Source organism: Carcharhinus amblyrhynchos, chromosome 6, assembly GCF_965287045.1.
Source record: "Carcharhinus amblyrhynchos chromosome 6, sCarAmb.v2.hapA, whole genome shotgun sequence".
NCBI classification, from domain to species: domain Eukaryota; kingdom Metazoa; phylum Chordata; class Chondrichthyes; order Carcharhiniformes; family Carcharhinidae; genus Carcharhinus; species Carcharhinus amblyrhynchos.
This window is the reverse complement of record NC_137329.1, coordinates 20,215,671-20,229,777: the sequence shown is the minus strand read 5'-3', so window position 1 is coordinate 20,229,777 and position 14,107 is coordinate 20,215,671. Positions and strand designations below refer to the sequence as shown.

Sequence of the window (14,107 nt, the reverse complement as noted above, 5' to 3'; positions counted from 1 at the left end):
CCGTTTAAAGGTGTTTGGTTTTGGGCCTGACGGGGTCGCTTAAAGGATGCCCAAGCTTTATGACGGGGACAGGCCCTTTTAAGCCGATGTCCCCATCTTGGGCAAAGTGTCCTCACCCCCAATTGCACACACCCCCCATCCGCACCCCTCTCCCCAACCCCAATCCCAATCAAGACACCTTGAAGAAACGTTAAGAATTTCCGCTTGAATTCTATCTCACATGATCCACAGTCAAAGCAAGTTCCTTGAACTCAACTTTTTGACAGATGCCCGTCCAAGAGTGTTTTGCCAGCTTGCACGGCCTTCCATCTTCTTGTATTACAACATGTGGTCTGGTCCCATCACTGTGGATTCTTATTTGGGAACACTATGTTGTGATTGCCATTGCTTGGGAAATTGTCTCATTTTTCATCGCTTATGAATATGTTTTTTCTCGCGATCGTTCGTGTCTGGTGGAGGGCGAACGCCTTACTGTAAACATGATATTGCACCGTTGAATGTATTGTATGTTATTCTGCATTGTTTACTTGGGATGACTCAATAGTTCAGTGGATTTTGGGGGGGGGGGAGGGCGGTGTGGGCAGGGAGAGGTGCCCATCCACAGATTTTCTGCGCACACGAAAAAAAACTTCTGTACTGTATTCTATAACGTACTTTTGAACTTAGTTACTCGGCTAACTTTCTCCCTGCTCTTTAGATCCTCTTTTGCACTTAGGTATTCTGACACACGCTGTCTACCTCGCCTCACTGCTTAAAAAGTACTAGCGGGAGGGGGTCAACACTGATCGACAAAGGCTACAGAAAGTGAACAATGCTTTCTATTCTACTCACAGCCCAAACCCAGAGAGCAACTCCCCCCCCTCCTTCTCTACACCCCCTCCCCCCTCCCAACCCACCCCCGGGCTCCCCAACCAGCAACACAGCATCCAGCTAAACGTAGCGCACTCTTCAACTCGCACTCATTCAGGTTGGGGTGGGTGGAGGGAGGGACACTTTCTGCAACATCGAATGTTGTGTAGATTTTTTTTGCGGGGGTTGTTTTGCTATTCCCCCCACCCCGTTCCCCCCCTCTCCCCCCCCCCCACTCCCCACCAGCGGAATAAAACAAGTAATTTCTATTATGAGTATCTGGAGGTAATCATGTTGCTGGTATCGGGTTGTTAAGGGTTGTAAAAAGACACAACAGCTCCGCGGGGCGCTCAATTGCGAAGAGACAATTACAATAAAGGGTCTATTCACGGGGTTTGCTGGAAAAAAGGGGGTACAATAACGAAATGGGCCAGCTTTCATTTCCTTCTACCTCTTTCTCGAAATAATTCATTCCTATTTCTTTCTACCCAGCGTAACTATAACGCATATTACACCCCCCCAACACACACACACACACACTCTCCTCCCCGCACCCCTCCTCCCCAAGCAACCCCACTCTCACATCTGTACCTACATTCCTGGACGCTCGCTATACCTCCCTCCCCTCTTCTGTCTATTCATCACACACACACACACCACCGGAAAATAATTTATAGACTAGCTTTGTTATCTATTCCTGCTCGCACACACACGGGGGAAAAAATAAACTTCAAACAAACACTTTCTCCCAGCATGTAGACTTCCCTGCGTAAATATTTACAACAGACCAGAGTGACTATCTGATTATCCTGAGGACTGGGCAGAGCGGGAGAAGCCCGGGCGTTTTAACTTTTCCTAACTGCAGCCAGCGGAAAACATCGCCAGACTTCCAGGAAGATCATTTGTGCTTTCTCGCTTTAAGGAAGGGCCATGAACATTTGCAATTTTTAATTTTTTAAAAATAAAATGCTTCCTTTTGACTGTGGGGTTTTACGGCGGCGGGCAGCGGATATGTTTTTCTTATTACTGGGATTGCAATTTGTGACTGAAAAGTTAACACGCCGTCTTCCTGTCTTCTCACTATGCATTTTTAAAATATATGTACATACACAAGCAAAAAAATTAGCAAGCGACCGCGTCCTGATAGATTTCAGGAGTAGAATTTGAAGCCTGTATATTACCCTCACGCCTCCAGAGATGAAAACAAGTGCTGAACAAGCAGTTAAAGGCCCAGCCTAAGAGGCAATATTGTATCGTCCTTTATATCTGTGCTAATTATGTATGTATATATTATACTCATGTATATATTAATATGTAAGTTTAACAACAGAAGTCAAATGCACCGAATGCCATCTTATTGTATCTTAGTGCCGATTCTAAAGCAAATGTCACCTCGGCCCAGCCTTCGCTCAACGCCGGCCGAGACTACATGTCATGAAGTATTGAATTATATCTAAAAGCACGCCCGTGAATTTCACAATAATGCTTCTGTTCCATAGTTCATTTTCAGACTTTACATCCCCCCACCCCAACTATATTCACATTTGAGCTTTCTACCGAAAAGGAAATCGCAGCAAACTTCTTGTGCATTAGACAAACGTGTATATCTCCTTCCTACCTGCGCCGAGATTTCCCCAGTTTCTAACTATTAAGACGCGAGCAGCTTGTTTACAAAAGCTCTCCTAAGTCCACAATCGGGAGAAATCTGCTCCGGTTCTTATTTTTAACGACCAGGACTTCGAAGATGTATTGACAATAAGGTGAGAGACGGCTCAACAATTTATTGCAATGCCGAGTAGTGAAAGCAATTTAAATCTTCTAGAGGCAGGCCCGCCTCCGTCTGTACTTAAACGTTAACTATCCCAATTCATTCCTGTCGCTGAGGAGAAATTTGATGCAATATTTTCGCTCCAAATGACGAGTGCTTATTAATATTCTCCCGCCCCCCCCCCCACCCTCCACCAGCCAAATGTATATCACAAACTGAGGTGTATCGTCACGTCATGCTCAATTTAAATGGCCATAAATGTGGGGGTTTATTTTGCAAAATGGAAACAAAGTTTGTGATACAGAAGGATCTTGGTTTGAAGCGGTGGGAATATATTGATCGAATGACTGAGAAGCCGAGCCGAGAAAGGAGCCCTCATTTCAATTAATTTGTGTTTTAACATGGACACATGAGGTTTGGTGCTAACTTGCTGAGCCCAATGGTTTTCGACAAGGTAAAGGCACTTTAGTAACCACACACACATATATATATATTAAAGCCCTAATGCTTGTACAGAGTTCCACCCGGTGCAAAACGGCACTAATGAATCGGCTGATTGCTTAATTCAAACTGACACTATGCATCATCGGGTCATTGCATCTTCATCAAACAACAAGCTTTGGCCTAAAGTGACTTATTTTACTCTTTCTTATCATTAATAAACATCAACTACTTATAAACACGCAGAAAAAATGACATTAGACAAGCCCACATTACAGCATCTCAAACACATTGCGCGTCGCCTCCCAGGAACATTTGCCTAGAGGGGGGCGGGGGAGGGGGGAGTGAGGTGGATTTTACTAAATTCTCTGGTGCATCGTTGAGAAAATTATTTATTTGAATGTTAAAGTCGAGGGATGCGTGGCCGCCGAATCCGATTAAAATTAATCTGTGGTCATTAATAAAAGTCAAACAGAGAGTGAACGGCTTGATGGGAACACACACACACATACAGAAAAAAAACAGCAATCCACAAGTTAGGACCAGCATCATCGGGCTTTTAATGCAACGACCCGAGATTGGGCTGAATTTCCACTGGGTTTTCCTAAGGACTGTCTCTCTATATATGTGCCCCTTTGAGCAAGGCAATATTTCAAAATAGCACTCAAATGACAAAAAAAAGCTCGTTACAATCCATAATCATGTTTCAGTAAATCTGAGTTAGACAATAAATCATAGATGGAAGCTAAAGGAAACTTATATTCCCCTTGCGATTAAGAAATGTCAAATAAAATGCCCAAAAATGCACCAAATTAAATGTAAGGAAAGCAAATAAACTCACCTTTACGGGGCATTCTGTATGTCAACACGTCCAGTAAACAGTTAAGATGGGATATGATGGGCGACTTTTTAAAGACTTGCCAGTGGATTATAGTTTCTCCACACAGAGAGACACAGGGCAAATTCCTGCGAAGGAGACAGAGATTGACAATAAAATCTGCTGTCACTAAAGAGAGAGGGAGTTGTTGAAACACGCGGGGATGGGAAGACAAGAGAACGGGGGAGAAAGACAAGAGAGGAGAGACAGAGAGAGAGAGCACACCTAGCTGATTGCAGATGGTGCTAGTTGGATTAATGTATGTCTGAATTCAGGAGGTGCGCTCGCCTCGCCTCGCCTCGCCTCCACTTCACTTCACTGGCCCATTAGCAGAGGGTGACCTTTGTCATCATCCGCAAGCAAAACACTTCCTCCCTGCGCCTCACCAGAGCGGGAAATGCACTCTTTCAAACCCACTAATCACTCCACACGGTTTTAGGCACCGCATGCAAATACACACAAATAAATATTTCCTTATGCAAAGTAAGGGGTTAGCGAGCATGCCGGGCCAGCGGGCACAAGGGAGAGTGCTCCCTGCTGCCTCCGTCCTCTCTGCCGGCTGGGGAAGGCTTGATAGATAGACTTGGCTTACATTTAAAAAAAACTTTATCACAGGATTCGGTCAAACAACATCAATGTTACGTGCGCGACCATGTGGGGTATATGTATATATTATAAAGTGCTCCTAAATTTCCAAAGGGTAATCGTACATGAATTGAACATTTTGAGAACTTTAAGAAGTAAGGACTGGAAGATAACTAATATATTAAAATGTGAGGATTCAATTGCTTTGATTACCACTGTGGATGAACCTTAATTAAAATGTTTCCCCCATCTCCACATTAAGACGACTATTGTAAAGTAGCCAGTTTCAATAGCTATGGGCGTATAATATATATTCCATCTTTAAAACTTTTATGGGGAAAAAAACGCAAATATTCCAGTCAATGAGGAGTGAACACAAATTATCTATCTCTGCTAATGTTGTTCTAACTAAAGAGGGGAGATCCCTTTCCATTGACAGCGCCGATTAAATACACATTTACTTTGTGGATTCGAGGCTCTGGTAAATCGGTCTGAAGTGTCTGCACAGAAAACATTCACAAACCTCTCCCACGCGCCCTTTGTTTGCCCGATGTCTGTTATTAGCTTTTTTTTCCCCTGGTGGAAGTAATAAGTTAAACCTCAACTTTTTTCCCCCCTCTGAAGGAGATGCTTGGACGTTTTGCAAAGCGAGAGAGGGAGAGAGAACAGAGAAGGCACAATTCACATTCTGCAGAGAGAGGGAGAGACTGTGTGCGTCTGATTTACAGCAGCTCAGTGCAAGAGCTCCATTCATTTTAATTGATAATTTCCAATAGACTGTGTGCCATTGCATTAGATGCCGGAAAATCAGGCGGAATGTAAGAAAATGAACTCGCAGTTGACCACACACCAGAACTACATTTGTTGATTGCCCGACTATTAATGCACAGATCAGTAAACTCCAAAGCAACCCCTCGGCGCCTGTTTTGAGGTTACATAGGTAGCACCAGTCTCGGCTCAGGGTGTCTCCATTATTTATCCCATTGGAGTAGAACGTATGTGTGTGTGTGTGTGAGTGAGTGAGAGAGGGAGAGAGAGAGAGAGAGAACGCAACCAGAAGGGAAAAGAAAAGGCGGCGGGGGTGGGGCGGTTGGGGTGGGGGGTGCTCACAGAGACGCGCAAAGCATAAAATGAAGTCGTGGATGCATACACTTGACTTCTCTTGACATGTGAAAAGTGCTAAAAGTCAGAGCTCATCAATAAAGTATCTTGAAAGTGAATAAGAGCACTGACAACCATTGCATTCCTAACTAAAGTACAATGCGGAGACAAACGACTCTGCCAAATACTTTGCATCTTTGTGAAAAGGACGCCTCAATAGGAGTTGGATAATGAGCTGCCCAGACCGTCATGCACTGTCATCTCGAGTCCTGGCTAGAGCTGCCACTCTCTTAATACCGACCCAACTCATTCTCCCCTTTCCCTTCAGCTAACGTCAATATTCCCCAATTTTACTGGCAGTTTTCTCTCCCCTCCACCCCACCCTGAAAGTCTATCTTTATGTATCTCAGGAGATGGTCTATCTGGCAGAGGAAGGGTGGGGGCGCTTTGGAAGTTTTAAAAAAAGGGAATGTATGTTTTTTTTCAGGGGAGTTACAGGTCACGCTGTGACCGAGTACAGAGTTTGCCTGGGAACGTGGCCCTATTACAGCGAATGTCTAAAGAGAGAGATGGCGGTGGGTGGGGGTCGCTTTTACAGCATAAAATCGAGATTGTGGCCCTTTCTATGATGGCGAAGGGACATCGCTCGCCTTAGCGTTTCACACAAACACATACACAGGGGTGAAGTGCTAATTTTCTTTTTTTAAAAACACCACTTGGGTTAGACAGCGCGGACTAGAACCTCCCGGCCTTTTAAAGAGCCACTTTAAACCACAAACAGCAACTAAAACACAAGATGGAAGGTATAGGTATTAAAGTCTGCAACTGGGTTCGGTAACCTGCAGGAGTTTTCATTCTTTTATTAAAAAAACAGGCTGGCTTCGTGTTAAAAAGGAACTTTCACAATTCCAAACACTATTTATTCGCTAACCGTGAACACAGATGGGGATGAAATGAAAAGGCCTCGATTAACAGCGCCCAGAAAGTTGTCGAGTTGGTAATTTATTCCAAGCCTGGAGTGAAACACACACACACACAGACACACACAAACTCTTCTAAGTTTCGCACCCAACTTTAAGCAGAAACTCCACGGCCGCGACAAAATTAATGTACATGATTTAAAAAAAAATATACAGACCCGTTTCCTCCTTCTTTGGTGTGGCCCTCGAGAAAGCTTTGCAAATTAACTGGAGTCAATTGTGCATTAGCCACAGTCTGGTTATCTGTGAGAGAATCCGCCTCGCCGTTCTTTATGTTTTTTTTAAAAAAAGAAGGCAATCTAAAATGAATCTCCACCGTTTTAGTGTGTGCGGGCGTCCTCCACTACATTCAATCCTTCTGCTTAATTCTTTCTGTAACGGACTGGGCTGCAGATGTTGCTTTTTTTAAAGGTGGAAATTAAAGCGCCTCTTCTCAACAAAGTTTGCAGGAGTGAAATCGGTGCCTTCATAAATCCGCAGGCGGCGAGGATGGGTTTTGTCCCCCACCTCCCCCCCCCCTTCTCTTTCGTTGCAAGCTCAATTAGCGCATTTCGGATTAGCACCCACTAATGCGGGCCAGAAGACCTTAATCTTGTCGCTATTTCCCCCGGGGCAAAGTGTTCTTTGTGGGGCCCCGGTTAAAAAAAAGTTTTACACACACACACACATACACACTCACACACACAGACAAAATCATGCAAAGGGAGGGAAATACTGAATTCAACTGACGTCATGCTCCCAGAGAAAGGGGTTTATTAAAGCCAAATGAAGCTTTGGATACATTGGCTACCATTGATTTAGCAAGCGGTTAGGAATAGGCGCCAGCAGCCAATGAGGGCACTCACAGCAGCCAAGGTTTATTATTACAATAATGGTTCGGGGTCTAGAATTCCTCAACGAAGTTTAAGACTTGAGTGCCCGACTAATTTATATACATACATATTATATTATATATACAGCATGGATTAAAACAGAGCAGACCTGCTGGAGAGTTTTGTTACTGTCTCTCAGCACTCTCTGCAGTACTTTACAGAACAAAAAAAAAGTTATCAGCGGCTCACCTTTCTCGCTTTTCCCTTTCGGGGGAGGGTGTGTGTGTGTGGGGTGGCGGGGGGAGGGGGGCTGGGAGGGGGTCACTCTTTCTTTGAGTTTGGGAAGAGGAACGGAGTGACGCCATTTTTTATTGAAACACTCTCTCCCCAGCTTTTTTCACAGAGAGAGAGGAAAAAAGGAGCTCTTTCAATTTGTAATTTTACAGGATTTACCCAGAATTGCATTTTGCAAAATGATATAAAATGCAGAACTCATGGGTGCCAACGTGATCCTATCGTGGATTGAATAATGTGCAAACGCAAGAGGGAAGGGGGGTGTTTATAGGAAAATTAAAATAGGAATCTTCTGCCCCAAGTTTTTTTTCCCCCCGCGGGCCTTACACTCACAGAGAGGAGGGAGGGCAATTGTTGCAGTGACTTTGTATGTAGGCAGGAGGGTCCCATTACACTTTTAAATTTGAAGACCAAAAGTGTTGTGAAAAAAAGAGAATAATTCGGAAGAGGAGGGGGGAAGTAAAGGTCAGTGAACTTGTCAAAAGTTCTTGATGTTGTTGTGAGCGAAGGGGGTTCGAACCCCCTAGAATGCAACGTGAAGGGGGAAAGGGGACAAATTGATTTTGGACAGGGGACTGTACAAAAACAACACAATTCACCGCGGAAACCAGGAAGCAGAGAGAGAGAGAAAAAACTTCATCCAATACATTTCAACGTGAAAGTGCTTGATCAAAAGCCTGCTAATAAAAAATGCAACAGTATGATGAAAGCATATTTGGTGCCATAACTGATATTATGGTCCTGAAATAGTCGCACTATGAAATAGGATTGCATGTTCTTGCGGGCTTTCGAAACTTTTTCTATCCTTTAATCAGAGGCAAAATAAAACGTTGTTTCAACCTCTACCAAGATTGAGGCTATTGTCAAGTCTTAAAGACCTGACCTTCCCCAAGCGGGGGCAATAAAACCCCAAATTCGATCGCACACATTTACACTGCCCACGAGGAACACAAAATAATATTTAAAAGATATGCGTGTACCCCGCTTCAAACCACTGACTCCCGGTCCTTCTGTAAACTTAATCAACTAAACTTTGTTTAACTGTGGCAGCTGGAGGTGAATTTTTGGTTTTATTTTTAAATCAGTAAGTAAGTAAATTAGATGACAGGAGCCAATGGCTCCACTCCGGGAACCTCTTGCCTGCGGTTTAATGAAATTAATCGTTACCGTTAACACAGGTTGGTGCAGTACGTGGGATTAAAACACTTGCTGTCTGCAAAATAATGTGCAAAAATCACCCAATTAAAGCAATTATTATAAAACATGCTTGGTTTATTTGTACAGGCATAATGGCAGAGGTTGTGTCAACTCATAGAGGGTACACAAAACCCCGAAAATTACCTTGTCGAAAAGCATTTTAAACCATCTGTGCAATCCGTTTGAACAGGTCTTATTACAGTCACAGTTTACGTCTCTCTCGGTTTCTGTATCATTGGTGGACATTGTAAAGTCGCTTCATTTAAAGAACTTCCTCTCCCAAAAGGCCGCGGCGAAGACATTCGGTTTCAGGAAAGCTAATAAGTTGGCAAATCAACGTATTAAACCTCTCACACCCCGGCACTCTCTCTCTCGCACACACACACACACACACACACACTACACATGCACATCATCCAACTCAAGTAGTCGAAATCATTTATTCGTGCAAGTGCAGAAACGGACCTCGTCTCCTTGTATTAGCAAACCGAACTACCAAGTACCTTTCACAATCCACAGAATACTTAAAGTCCTCTTGTCTACTCCAGTCGATAGAATGTGGAGATGCACGATTTCTGACAACTTATTCCAGCGTCCGTGCCTTGCGGATACTTTATGCCTATCTGTGTACTGAACACAAAATGTATTTTGAGCTATCACACCAACACAAACTGAGATAATATTACTTATTCTCCGCCTGCACTGTGCTGTATCTCCTTCCTGGTTAACTCTAATGTCCCTCATACTCGGCTGCAGGAATCATTAAGAGCAGAACAGACGCATCTCTGAGCGAAAAACCGTCCGCCGTTTCATAGAATTCCTACACTGCAGAAGGAGGCCATTTGACCCATCGAGCCTGTACCGACAACAATCCTGCCCAGGCCCTCACCCCATTTTTACCCTGCTAGCTCCCCGACACTAAATTTAGCATGGCCAATCCACTTAACCTGCTCATCTTTGGACTGTGGGAAGGAAACCGGAGCACCCGAAAGAAACCCTCGCAGACACGGGGAGAACGTGCACATACAGTGACCCCCCCCCCCCCCCGAGGTTGATTTGAACCCGGGTCCCTGGCGCTGCGAGGCAACAGTGCTAACCACGGTGCCACCGCGCCATATCATTAATCTTTTTAATCTTAGTACACGTGGGGGAATACACGCACTTGGCTAACTCCTGGAGAACGCTGCTATTTGGCTCAAAAGGTCAATTAGAGAATCGGGTTCAAAGCATACTCAAGGTAAGCTGGAATGGGTTGAGGTGTACACTGTTCTGCATTGGGAGGGGTGCGGGTACTCAGGCAAAGGGTTTCTTGTCAGGGCAATTATGTTACAGGCCTATTTCCACATGACAGCTGGATAAACAGTATCTCTGATAAACATCTCTAATTAGGGAGGAGGGTCTGTATTGCAAGGCGTTTGATTTATTACCGAGGTATGGTCCACTACCCATGTACAGTAGCACCTTCACCTAACCCCCAGCTCCCACAGTAACCAGAGAAAAAAATCACACTGAATGATTTATGATCCTTAGACGGGAAAGGGGGGAAAGTGAAATTCAGACGAGTAACAGCCACTTAAGGCGAGTTGGGCTGTGTTTTTACTTAAATGAAACAAAGCAAAAACATATTTTCAACAAGATTCTGAAAAAGGGTTGCTAAATTCTAGTTTCGATTCGTAAAACAGGTAGCTCTGGTTGATGTCTACGGAGCAATTCATCCCGATTAGTGTCACTGGAGCTGTCCTCCCTCAGCACATCTGCAGACTTTTCACCATCACGGATATTTTTTTTTACATTTCATTTTTGTTTGCATTCTTATCGTGACACAGGACTCTGCCAACGAGTAAACTGTCAGTGACCAAGCTCCCCTTACAATCGCCCCTGACACGCACAAGGGTGTGACAGGGATTGGTGTAATATGAAACTTTACCTCGACGAATAGCGTTAATTAGACTCCGTTCAAACGACGAGCAGGAATCAAACAAGTTCCTGGGCTCACAACTGCTGCAAAGGCTGTGTGGAGCAACATTCTTGACACATTTTTTAAAGAGGTCAGCTTAAATGCAGGCAACTTCGAGAGGCTAAGAGATACCCGCCCTACAAACCCCCTACCACTCCTCACACCCGGAGAAACACCTCACAGAGGAGTCTGACAGAATTGAGGGCGAACGTAATGTTGCCAAAAGATTCCCCCCCGCCGCCTCCGCTACCGCCAAACCCCTCAGATAGACAACTGGGATATATGAAAAAAAAACAGGTTTGGGTCTTTTCCCGTGCCACCTGTTACCAGACTGAGCAACTTTGCTGAAAGAAAATACTACAGATCCGTCTCCCTCGCTCTCCACCGCAGACAAAAATCAACAGTCGTGGCTTCCTGGAGCAGTCCATTTTGAAATGATATCCGCCTTATCATATAGTTCAGATGGCCCATCGGAATACAAGCAGGAAGGGTGCGAGTTGGAACAATTCGGAGGAGCGACCTCAAAAGGCAGATTTCTCTTACAAGAGGAATTATGTCAGTCACACCGAGGTTGCACAGTCAGAAATATTTTAAAATGTTATGGGGAGGAAATGATAAGAGTTAGGAGGGATTAGAAAAGACAAGCTGGAGATCAAAACTGCCAGAATGTCAGCAGGAAAGTGAGGCACACACAAAGTGAAATAAAAGGAAAACAGATAGAGAAGGTGTGGGGAAGAAGCCACAAGCAATTGTAAGGTAAGGGCGAAGCAGGATCTACAGTACCTGAATCAGGTCGCACTGTGTGGCAACACCGCTTCCCAGGTCTGCCAGCCAGCCCTTCACGGTGGAAGAAGCAGTGGGAGGTTTTGGTCGCCAATATTTTCACGTTGGGCTCTTCTCGCTCAGAGTTTAAATGTCACCGGGACTATGGGACGGGTTTTCGTTCAAACACAAACTTTCCCCCTTAATAGCAGTGTCAGCTCGCCGCTGATTGGACAGTGCCGCCTGCGTGACGCAAGGACACTCTTGTGCAAACACCAGGGCTGCACTTAACGCCGGGCCTAGCGCCGCTCTCCTTTTCAAGTGGAGACTTCCCCTCTCTGCTTTGAGATGTCCCTCCCCAACCACCAACCTCCTCGCGTTAAAGAAACGCCGTGTTGTGGGATATAGAAAAAGACCGGAAGCACTCAGCCAATGTTGAATATGTTTTTTCTTTTTAAAAAATGCCAAATTTATAATCCCCCTTTAAGAAATCAGACTGGCCCGCGCTTGTTTGCCTTATATGGCCATTTATCCTAAAACAACATCGCAAGTAATGAGTCCATAAAGTTTTCATAGTTCTCTCAGATTGGTGTTGATGGAGGCATAATGAATTTAGTCATCATTATATAAATATATGAATATGCAAATGTGTTCCAAAGTCTATATCTGATATATCATATAAACGAGAACAGATAATCCTGCAAAATTACATAGTGGCGATATTTTAATGATGGATGCTGTATTACGCTGAATGTTGCTTGTATTTTTCGTGAGAATTTTACATCATACGGCAATTTTCCCTCCCATCGCCGATTCTTGTCTCTCAGACCCTGGCCCCACTCGGTGTTTGTGAGGATGTTTTGTGGTCACACATGTACAACAGGGTAAAGAAAGTGATGTTCATCTGGTGTGAAGTGTTAGACACCAGACCTCATATAACAATTATTCACGCAATTAAGTCCCACTGCCCGACATTAAGTGGGAAAACATTCGCCAGAACTAATAATTGCTGGATACAATTTATCATTCACCTCAAGTCTTCCTCCGTGATTTCGTCCGAACTCGCCAATAAAGTAAACATTGATCCATTGCTTCTCGGTCCTGTTGATTGAATGGGTTCAGTCAGGTAGAAAAATCAACTTTCTGCTTCTGGCTGGATACCTTCATTAAAACGGTAACTAGCCTCAGCACAGCGAAAACAGATCGAAAGTGCAACCCCTCCAACAGTCTTACCTGACCCTTCCATCTTTCAAAAGAACACCGTTGCGCGCACAGCCTGTGCAAATGCCTTAAATACTTGTCAAGAAAAATAAAATCAAGCTTCACATTTCACCGTCTAATGTAAGGCGCGCTAATAAAGGTGTGATTTATTCTCCTCTTTCATCCTTCAGAATATCTGGAAATACAAGGAGGCTGGAAAGCGAGCTCTGAGAATCGCTGCACTTTCCTAAACCCCCTATCTTCGCTACAGTCAGACGTGAGCATTTTGGACCTTATTAATTGTTAAAGGAACATTTGAGGTCACTCAGTTTGAATGTATAAATCAGAGCATTGTAGACAGACATTTGTCTATATACTGGGCTCCTATGATCTTGAGTGTGCTTGCAGACTCATGCACATACATACTTGTATCTGCCAGTGCCTATATCCAGTAGGGTTTACACGCGTTCATTTTGCACATTTTTTTTCTTGACGATTTTCTTCAGCTTATTTGGACATTTAATTTATCACACTAACATGCTCTCTGAATAGTGTCAGTGCAGTGTTGCTGGGGTTTTTTTCCCGATAGGCTATTATTTACACACATTTTGCAGAGTAAATAATTTATTAGATTCTTCCCTCACACTACCCATTCTCAGCCACGCGTTTACGAGTTATAATGAAACATCCCAGGAAAATGATCTTCACGCGTGTTGCACTGTCTTGGTCCCTCAACTGCGTGTTCCTAGCGAGCCGGAGTTTCACTGTGAAAGTTGAAGGACTAAAGGACAAATGTGACCCATTTGGGGCAATTTCTTGTGAAACTACGCTCAGTTACTGATTTTTTTAAAAAAAAATATATGTATGTCAAATGACTTATTCATTGAAGAGCCAGTTGCAATGTTCTTCTATAGTGACGCGAGAATGCTCATTGTTCCAAATTCAACCGTATTTGCTCCACGCCAGTCAACTTTGTTAATTAAAGGTAGGATATTCTTTGTCACTTTACTTTTCAGTCGACATAATTGAGGCAATGGTTGTTTAAAATAAATGTGTGTGCACTTACAATGTTAGGCAGGAAACAGAGGCAAATGGTGTTTGCTCCCACCGTGGGTTCTGGTGGAACAATATGTTGGCAAGTATGCGCAGGAGGTGAGCGGATGTTTCAACAGATTTTTTTTTAAAAAGCAAGGAGAACATCAGGGGAAGGTGTTTTGCTAATGATTCAACCCCCTATTAGGGGCTGGGAGCTCGGAAACCGTGCAACCGGTCAGGGTTCTCCAA

At 44.0% G+C, this 14,107-nt stretch overlaps 1 protein-coding gene across 3 annotated transcripts in view; it reads right to left on the bottom strand.

Moving 5' to 3' along the window:
- LOC145343735 (paired box protein Pax-6) overlaps window positions 1–11,841 on the bottom strand; it is a 32,078-nt gene extending 20,237 nt beyond the window's left edge. The window contains exons 1-3 of one of the 3 annotated variants that reach the window (XM_080189992.1): window positions 11,645–11,841; window positions 9,408–9,534; window positions 3,900–4,024 (exon numbers count right to left, since the gene is read on the bottom strand). The gene's annotated coding sequence lies outside the window, so the exon portion shown is untranslated. The remainder of the gene's footprint in view (window positions 1–3,899; window positions 4,025–9,407; window positions 9,535–11,644) is intronic. The other 2 variants (XM_080189989.1, XM_080189990.1) reach the window with 2 other exon arrangements.
- Window positions 11,842–14,107: the final 2,266 nt, after the last annotated feature.